Source organism: Macrobrachium nipponense, chromosome 12 (assembly GCF_015104395.2).
Source record: "Macrobrachium nipponense isolate FS-2020 chromosome 12, ASM1510439v2, whole genome shotgun sequence".
Taxonomy (NCBI): Eukaryota; Metazoa; Arthropoda; class Malacostraca; order Decapoda; family Palaemonidae; genus Macrobrachium; species Macrobrachium nipponense.
This window is the reverse complement of record NC_087205.1, coordinates 91,336,215-91,346,502: the sequence shown is the minus strand read 5'-3', so window position 1 is coordinate 91,346,502 and position 10,288 is coordinate 91,336,215.

Sequence of the window (10,288 nt, the reverse complement as noted above, 5' to 3'; positions counted from 1 at the left end):
CACCTCAGTCAGTTCTAGGGGCCTTAAGACCGGGGGATTGGATGGTATCACTCGATCTTCAGGACGCTTACTTTCACGTCCCGATACACCCCCAGTCTATGAAGTACCTTCGTTTCGTCCTGAAAGGAAAGGTGTTTCAGTTCAGGGCTCTTTGTTTCGGTCTGAGTACGGCCCCATTCGTGTTCACCATCTTAATGAAGAATGTGGCAAGGTGGCTCCATCTTTCCAACATCAGGATCTCGCTCTACCTGGACGACTGGCTCATACGAGCTTCTTCGCAGACCCGGTGCCTGAAGGACCTGAAAACGACTCTGGCTTTAGCTGCGTCCCTGGACTTCTGGTGAACTTTCGAAAAGTCACTTTTTGGAGAAGTAACTCGGTGTTCGCCTCGCACTATTTACGGGAGGTCAGAACGACATATGAGAAATGTTAACTCTCTTGGACCATACCGTCGCCGCAGACACTATCTTGGGGGCAGGAGGTAGCACTCATCCTTTCCCATAGAAAAGGGTAGGTGAGTTTTTAATGTTCGCAATGTTTATGGTTGTAGGGTCGGCCGCCGATGCGGTCTTCCCTTCTTTTAGCCCTTGATATATGGGAGTATTAGTTTAGGCTAACTTAGGTGGTGGTTTTGCCTCGTTGTCCCTCTTGAGTATGGTCATGGTCTAGTCACATTGGTGGTCTCGTCCCCGTTGGCAGATCATCTAGAGCGCACCAACTATACAGGTCTCTACCTTGTTGGTAACTCTAGTGAAGCAGATGCAGGCTTGGGTGACAGTAATCACGAAGTCAGCTATGCTAACAGGTAAGGAACCAAGATGTCAATCATCTACATATATATATGTTTCCTAAATCCTTTTCTGTCTCTCCCACCGCCAAAGGTGGGATTCAGCTATATATATATCTGACAGGTAAGTTTCATGAACAAAATGATATTGTTAAGATACAATAAAGTTTGTTCATACTTACCTGGCAGATATATATATTTTAAGTACCCACCCACCTCCCCTCAGGAGACAGTGGAGATAGAAATCTGATAGAAAATGGGAATGGTTCCTGATACCCGCCTCCCAGCGGCGGGAATGGGTACTAACCACCCTACTCCCACTACGTGTGTCGTAAGTTTTTAGAAATTCTGTCGGACTTCAGAGAATACAGCTATATATATATCTGCCAGGTAAGTATGAACAAACTTTATTGTATCTTAACAATATCATTTTTATTGTGCTGATTAAAACTGTATTCTTGAGTAAGATCGATAAACGTTAATATATTTTGCTAACATTGTTCAAATGAGTGCTTTGAAGGCTTGGGAAACGATGGTGGATTGTCTGTGTTAGACCGGGCCACCTACACGATTGTTGCCATATTGGATTTCAAAACTGCCTTGAACACATATGTTACGAAGAGCTCACATGCTTATTTGTTCATGCCACTTACCTGACAGATATATATATAGCTGTATTTTCTGACGTCCGACAGAAATTTCAAAAAACTCGCGGCACACGCAGTGGGCGGCCAGGTGGTAGTACCCATTCCCGCCGCTGGGAGGCGGATATCAGGAACCATTCCCATTTTCTATCATATTTTTTTCTGTCGCCGGTCAGTAAACATCTGTTTACAGACCTCTGCTCAGGATTTTTTGGAAATTGACTCGTTTTTAAGTATCTGATTGATTTTGTTGGTATTGAATTGGATTGTTGAATTGGCATGCGCGATAGTGGACCGTTTTTTGATTTTGGATTGACTTTTCTCTATAAGATATGTCTGGTTCAAGTGGTGTGAGTTTCAGAGTGTGTGTGAGGGTTGATGGTAAGGTGAGGCTACCGAAAAGCATCGGTAGACCCCCACCACAGTATGTATGAGTTGTAGGGGGGCTTCATTGTTTGATTGATCATCGGTGCAAGGAATGTGAGAAATTGCTGATGATGAATGGAGAGCATATGAGTCCTATCGCCTTAAATTTGGAGCGCGATAGGATCAGGAGGTCTTCCTCAAAGAGTGGTTCTTCCAAAGGTAAGACTAACGTTTCCTCCTGCACTAACACCTGTAGTGTTTACAACCCCTAAACCTGTGTTGCCTTCGGGCTCTGATTCTGTGTCGGGAGGAGCGGATGCTCTCTCTATGATTTTGGAGTCCCTTCGCACTCTGGAGACCAAAAGTGAAACAGCCTAGAAACTGGCTCGGTGCAAGTGTGTGATCGTGCCCCCAGTGTTTGTGGAGGGGGCGTCAGATCGGCCCATAATGCTCTAGGCCTAGACCTCTATCAGACTCCCAAGACCCAGGGAGGAGGTATGTCGAAAGCCGCAAGAGGGTTACGGGGGCTTCCCACCGATCTGGCGTCCCTTCGGCAGACCATGTAGCAAAGACCCAGGCTGCCCAAGGACCGTGCACGAGCACGTGTCATGAAGGAGTGCTTCTCGTCCTCCGAAGCGTCCTCCCCGCGCAAGGGGTGGAGCGCTCGGAGAGACTCTCGTCCGTTAAAGAGGACGTTTCTTGCGGAGGACGCTTCACGTCCTCTTTCGCCTCTTTCGTCGGAAGACGCTTATGATGTCTTTCGCCTCAGAAGAGAGGTAGGATCTCCTCCGATGAGGACGCTAGGTTGCGCGCACAGGCGTATACCTGAGAAACAGGTAGCTGTTCCTTTGAGAAGGAAGGAGGGCGTCCCCTCGCCCCTCGTCTTCTCACGGACCAGTCCTGCTTCCTCGACTCATTCTTCTCCAACGAAGAACATTCTTTTGTCCCTTCAGGACCAGCTATCCTCGCTTATGGCTCAGAGGACTCGCCCAGCAGCAGTGCGAGCCTAAGCGGAGGAAGGACCTTAGACTGCCTGTCAAGAGGACTAAGCAGTCTCCGTCTCCTTCTCCTCCTGCGTCTCGTTCGCCGATCGCTTCTCCTTCAGCGATTCGCCGATCTCGGTTCGGTACTTATAGAAGGACGTTACGACAGGACGCTTCTGAAGACGCTTTGTGCAAGGACGCTCGGCAGGACGTTCGGCAAGACGCTTGTCAGGACGCTCGTCAGGAACCGCTTGGCGGACCGCTTGGCAGGACCGTCGTCAGGACCTCTTTGGCAGGACGCTAGGCAGGACGTTGTCGTCAGGACGCTCGCCTACCAGGAACGCTACACAGGACGCTCGTCAGGACGCTCTCCAGGACGCTAGACAGGACGCTTGGCAGGAAGCTCGCCAGGACGTTCAGGCCTCCTTTCAAGACGCTTTCGGGGATTCTGAACAAGAAGTCTTACCCCCAGACGCTTTTTTACGCGCTCAGGCACGTATGCCAGCGAAGAGAGGTAAAGACGCTTCTCGGGCAGGTGAGACTGCCGCGGAAGGCGCGGAAGACGCTCGTCCGCCTCAGGACGCTCTTCCATCAGCGAGCAGTAAGCGTCAGAAAGAAGACAGCCGTGATAAGGCTGCATCTTGCAAGGATAGGGGTCCTTTGATCTTGCTAAGACCCGCCAATAGGACGCCTTCTCCTGACAGACGTTCTCCTCTTCCGTTTAGAGAAGAAGGAGAACTAGGTAGTTCGGCTGAATCGGGTGAAGAGGAACCTGCTACAGCCCTTCTACCTCGGACTACAAAGTCCTAGTTAGACTCTTGCATTCTTCTTTTGAAAGGACAAATTTCAGCCCGCAGCTCCCAAGTCTCCTCACAGTTTTCTTCATCGAAAACGGGGAAAATCCCGGAGTTCGTAGAGATGAAGACTTCTCTATCGACGAAACGTGCTTTCAAGAAGCTCCAGGACTGGATGATAAGAAGGAGAGACCAAGGCAAGACGACCTTCGCCTTGCCTCCTACTAAACTTAGTGGTAAAGGAGGCATTTGGTATAGGACCAAGGACGAAGTGGGAGTTCGTATCCCTTCTTCGGCTCAAGGAGATTTCTCCAGCCTTGTAGACTTACAGAGGAGGTCGCTTTTACCCTCTGCCAAGGTAACTTGGACCGCGTCGGAGACAGACCATCATTGAAAGGTCTGCTCAGGACGCTGGAAGTCTTCAACTTCCTTGATTGGTGTTTGGGAGTTCTGGATTTGCAAGCGAGAAGCCCAGAATCTCTTAGTCTGGGGGAGCTGTCCAGCGTGTTAGCATGTATGGACAAAGCCGTCAGGGATGGTTCGGAAGAGCTAGTATCTCACTTTGGAACAGCTTTGTTAAAAAAGAGAGCTTTGCTGTGCAACTTCACAGCTCGTTCAGTGACGCCAGCTCAGAAAGCGGACTTGTTGTTTTCGCCTCTTTTCGAACCATCTCTTCCCCCAGACTTTGGTAAAGGACCTGACGAACAGCTTACAAGAGAAGGCTACTCAGGATCTTTTGGCCCAGTCTACAAGACGGTCGCCGGACCTTCAACCTCTTCGGCTGCAGTTCGTCCGCCGAAGAAAGTAAAGCCCTTTCGTGGGGCTCCCCCCTCGAGAGCAGCTCCTCGAGGGAGAGGTTTTCACGAGGAAGAGCTTCTTTTAAACCAAAGCCTTCCAAGTGAAAAGCATGTCCTTCAGACACCAGTCGGAGCCAGACTGAAGTATTTTGCGGGAGCGTGGAGAGAGAGAGACACGGACTCTTGGTCCCTCAAGATCGTGGAGCAGGGGTACAAGATCCCCTTTTTAGATCTTCCTCCTCTTTCTACGACTCCCAGAGACCTTTCTCCATCCTACCAAGGAGAAAAGAAGAAAGTCTTGTTCGATCTCCTTCAACAGATGATCGACAAAAGAGCGGTGGAACAAGTCGCGGACCTGGGGTCTCCAGGTTTCTACAACAGAATCTTCCTAGTACCAAAGCAGTCGTCAGGTTGGCGTCCAGTTCTAGATGTAAGCAGGCTCAATCTTTTCGTGGAAAAGATCAAATTCACGATGGAGACGCCTCATTCTGTTCTGGGAGCGTTGAGACCGGGGGGCGACTGGATGGTATCCTTGGACTTGCAGGACGCGTACTTCCACATCCCGATCCACCCTCTTTCAAGAAAATATCTAAGATTTGTCTTGAACAACAAAGTTTGGCAGTTCAGAGCGATGTGCTTCGGACTGACCACGGCTCCGATGGTGTTCACAGTAGTGATGAAGAACGTAGCGAGGTGGCTACACTCTTCGGGAATAAGAGTTTCCCTATACCTCGACGACTGGCTGATCAGAGCGTCGTCGAGAGAAAAGTGTCTGAAGGACTTGCAGTTCACTTTAGCCTTAGCGAAGTCCCTGGGACTTCTGGTCAACCTCGAAAAGTCACATCTGACCCCAACACCGTCCATCGTGTATCTGGGATTCAGATGGATTCAGTGGCTTTTCGAGCGTTTCCGTCCCAGGAACGTCAGCAGCTAGGCTTAGAAAAGATCTCAGCCTTTCTAAGGAAGGAGACTTGCTCGGCGAGGGAATGGATGAGTCTGCTGGGGACCATTTCCTCGCTGGAAAGGTTTGTTTCCTTGGGAAGACTGCACATCAGGCCTCTCCAATTCTTCTTGGCAGACGATGGAAGGCAAAAGACGATCTCGATGCAGTATTGAGGATATCGATTCCGATCAAGAACCACCTAAGTTGGTGGTTTGACCCTCAGAAGCTGCAAGAGGGTGTGTCCCTAAGTCTTTTGAGCCCCGACCTAGTGTTGTTTTCAGCGCTTCCATCACAGGATGGGGAGCAACACTAGGGGGGAGGAAGTGTCAGGCTCCTGGAGAGGGGAACAGGTAGCCTGGCATATAAAATGTAAAAGAACTGGCAGCAGTATTTCTGTCCCTGCAGTTCTTCGAGAAGAGTTTGGAGAACAGATTGTTCAGATAAACTCGGACAATACCACAGCACTCGCTTATTTAAAAAACCAGGGAGGTACACACTCCAGAGCGTGTACTCCCTAGCGAGAGAGATTCTGCTGTGGGCAAAAAGGAAAGAGGTAACGATCCTGACGAGATTCATTGCAGGTGTGCAAAAGTCAGGGGCAGACCTTCTCAGTCGTCGGGACCAAGTCCTTCCGACGGAATGGACCTTGCACGAGGACGTTTGTCGAGACCTGTGGACGCTGTGGGGACGTCCACTGGTCGCTTATTCGCAACGTCAAGGAACAAGAGACTTCCTCTTTACTGCTCCCCGGTCCTGGATCCAGAAGGCAATCGCGGTGGACGCGTTGCTTTGGAATTGGACGGGCCTGGACCTTTATGCCTTCCCACCATTCAAGATTCTGGGGAAGTCATGAGGAAGTTTGCGGCCGTCGGAAGGGACAAAGGCTAACCCTGATCGCTCCCGATGTGGCCAGCAAGAGAATGGTTCACAGAGGTCATGTCTTTCCTTGTATGACTTTCCAAGGACATTGCCCTGGAGGAAAGATCTACTCAAACAGCCTCACTTCGAAAGGTTTCACAAAAACCTCTCCGCTCTGAGTCTGACTGCGTTCAGACTATCGAAAAGTTGGCCAGAGCGAGAGGTTTTTCGAAGGCAGCTGCGAGAGCAATCGCACATGCGAGACGTGCTTCCACAGAGCTGTTTTACCAGTCGAAGTGGGCTTCCTTCAGGGCATGGTGTAAAAAGGAGGGAGTTTCCTCTTCTCGACCTCTGTGAACCAGATAGCTGATTTTCTGCTATTTTCTCAGAAATGTGCAGAAATTAGCGGAGTCCCTACCATCAAGGGATATAAAAGCATGTTGTCAGCGGTTTTTAGGCACAGAGGCCTAGACCTGTCTGACAACAAGGATATTCATGACCTTTTTGAAGTCTTTCGAGACCTCGAAGGTTCCTCAAATGAGACCCCCTTCATGGAATCTGGATGTAGTCCTGAAATTCCTTATGTCGAACACTTTCGAACCGCTTCAGACAGCGTCTCTTCGGAATCTGACAAGGAAGGCTCTTTTCCTAACTTCTCTTGCGACGGCTAAGAGAGTTAGTGAAATTCAAGCGTTTAGCAAGTTAATGGGCTTCAAAGGGGACAATGCTGTCTGCTCGTTGAAACCCATCTTTCTTGGCAAAGAATGAAAATCCTTCGAACCCTTGGCCGAAGACTTTTGAGATCAAAGGTATGTCAAGTCTGGTGGGCCAAGAACCAGAGAGAGTCCTTTGCCCGGTAAGGGCTCTCAATTCTACGTGCATAGAACTAAAGAGTTAGAGGTCCCTCAGGTAACCTCTGGTGCTCTGTGAAGAGGCCAGAGTTACCTTTATCGAAGAATGCAGTGGCTTTCTTTCTAAGGGACACCATTCGGGAGGCTCATTCATCTTTCCAGAAGACTGATTTGAGCCTCTTCCGAGTAAAAGCGCACGAAGTACGAGCCGTCGCTACCTCTCTTGCCTTCCAAAAGAACATGTCAATCAAGGACATCCTCGATTGTACCTTTTGGAGGAGCAACTCCGTCTTCGCCTCACATTACCTAAGGGATGTGAGAACGATCTATGACGATTGTAATGCACTGGGGCCATACGTTTTCTGCGGACACAGTATTGGGTCCGGAAAGTAGCTCTTTCCCTATTCCTTAGTTAGGTTAAGTTAGGTTGTTGTGTTTTTAGGTTGTGGTGAGTCTTATGTGAAGATCTCCCATCCGTTAGCTAGTTTTAAGGGGTTTGTGTATAGTTGGTCAGGTGGTGGTCAGTTGCTTCGTTGCCCTCATTTGTATGGCCTCGATGATCTTGTCACGCTGAGGTCTCACCCGTTTGACAGATCATCCAGAGCGCACCACCACTACAGGTCTCCACCTGGCTGGCAACTCTGTAATTAAGCAAAAGCAGCCTTACGTGACAGTAATCACATAGTCCCTACTTTGCAAACAGGTAAGGAACCAAGATGTATATCATCTACTTAATTTTAGTTTCCCAAAAAATCCTATTCTGTCTTTCCCCACCATCCGAAGGTGTGATTCAGCTATATATATATCTGTCAGGTAAGTGGCATGAACAAAATGTTATTGTTATTATACAATTAAGTTTGTTCATACTTACCTGGCAGATATATATAATTAAAGTGCCCGCCCTCCTCCCCTCAGGAGACAGAGGCATTAATAAAATATGAATAGAAAATGGGAATGGTTCCTGATATCCGCCTCCCAGCGGCGGGAATGGGTACTACCACCTGGCCGCCCACTGCGTGTGCCGCGAGTTTTTGAAATTTCTGTCGGACGTCAGAAAATACAGCTATATATATATCTGCCAGGTAAGTATGAACAAACTTAATTGTATAATAACAATAACATTTTTAGCTCGTATGGGACTTTCATATATACATTATGTTGACGAAACTCCAATCTTTCGAATGGTATGCTTAAGTTGTAATTGTTAATTGTTTCTTGTTTCACCAATTAAATATCGAGTGAATAAGGCCTGGCCAGTGCGATGACAATGGATTGTCCGCGGTTGTTTACCCTAGTTTTTCATTAAACTGAGACCAGGTTAGTACACAGCCTGGTTCCTGCCAATCGCTCACCATATAGGCATGTTCGTCTGATTTTGTGAAAGTATGTGTTGTTTTCGGTAGACCTAGATAATAACTTCGCATCATGTTTATATTTCTTTGGAAATTACAGTTACCTATAGTATTTGGGTTCTTTATTAAGACTTTACTGTTATTTTTGGGAGGTTGACTGTAACCCCCAGGGGCCAGTACTAAAAACAGCAAACTGCATTTGAGGGTCCAATCTATACCTAGTGGCTTCCATATTCGATTGACTGTTCCTTGCAGTCCATACGGAGTTGTTGCCCAGAATTACCCTGTTTCATGCCATCATCCCCAGGGGACTGGTATTAAACATGACAGACATTTTGCAAGTAAATTGGTTAGGGTTATTATTAAAACATTAAAAAAACAATCCAGCCCAATAGTAAATCCTAAAGTCCCCTTCAATTTGTTTTACCGGAAAATCCCATTTTAAAACAAAACTTAGTCCCCGAATTGTGATTTACGAAAATTATGTGATAGGCATATTTTCCATTTTTCAGCCCTAATAGCCTAAAAAAACGTGTTTGTTAACTTGCAAGGGATACATCTCTATGCCATATCTATGAATATGAATCCTCCCTTAGAAACCACAGATTTCCGATGGAGAAATGAGTGAATAATGGAATTTCTCTTGGGTCCAATTCAGTATTGGGGTAGATTACACTTCCGTGGACGGATGTGTAATCTACAGCTCCTAAATATGACTCCAAATAAAATACTGTATAGAATAAAAGTTGTTTAGCCTTCCAAAATCTACCTGAAAGTCACTTACCCAACCAAATTACACCAATTTTCCATCAGCCAATATTTCCTGTAAAACGTAACTTTTTCCTAAGTACCCAGTTGATGTGGACGGTGACATACAGGTCAGAGCTCCAGTAGTTCTGTATGCCTTTGGGTTTACCCCAGTTTTTAAAACAATACATTCAGTTTAGGTTATGGTAGGTAAGTTTAGGATACATTCCTGTAAGTAACATTTTGACTTCTTTATCCTTTATAGATGGTGATAAATGGTGTGCTTTCAAGTCAATTCTTTATTGATAGTGACAAATCCTGTGCTCTTCACTCTAAAGTCACCTTAATATGCTTAATACAGTAATCATACTTATGTCTATTGGAAGTTACTGGTCAGATTGTACCAAGTTTTGTGTTGTTTTAACATTAATTTTAATGAGGCTGGTACTAAACACAGTGCTCGTGGGAGTGGTTGTAGTATCAAAGTAAGAATTTACCAATTCGTCTTGATCTGAAGCTAGCAGAAGTAAATTGGTAAAAAATTAATTTAGAATATAGGTTGGTGAGTTGCAAGATGTTAAATTTGGTAAATGTTAAGTTTCCTCTGATCAGTTGTGGTTGTTTCATGCAATAATACATTGTTTTAGAAATTTGGTGATATGAATTAAACATCTTAGACTATAGTACCGCACCAATAATAATCTATCAGTCATGGAGGGTAAGTAAAGGCAAAGGTTGTAGATGAAAGAGAGAGCATAAGCATAATTCACGTAAGAAGAAAAAAATAAAGATATTTTTACTTCTTGTTATAATGGGTAGATTATAATCTTCACTTTGTAATTATTTTACCTTAGGAAGACCTAAGACCAGTTGGAGAGATTGCATTAGAGATTATATGAGGGAGAAGGGAGTATGGGAGGAAATGACACGGACCAGAGGTAGATGGAAGAGACTCATTAAAACGGCGGACCCCAAATAGGGATAAAGCTGGGGAAGAAGAAGATTCATTTGTGTACTGTATTTGATATTGTGAATTTTAGGTGGTTCTGTTCTTGAGGTGCATCATAACCTGAAAATTGTCGTAAGCCAGAATGACATTGGAAAAATATATTAAAAATGCAAAAAAAGTTATGATAGCCTTACTTTTAATCCTTTTGGTGTACTGC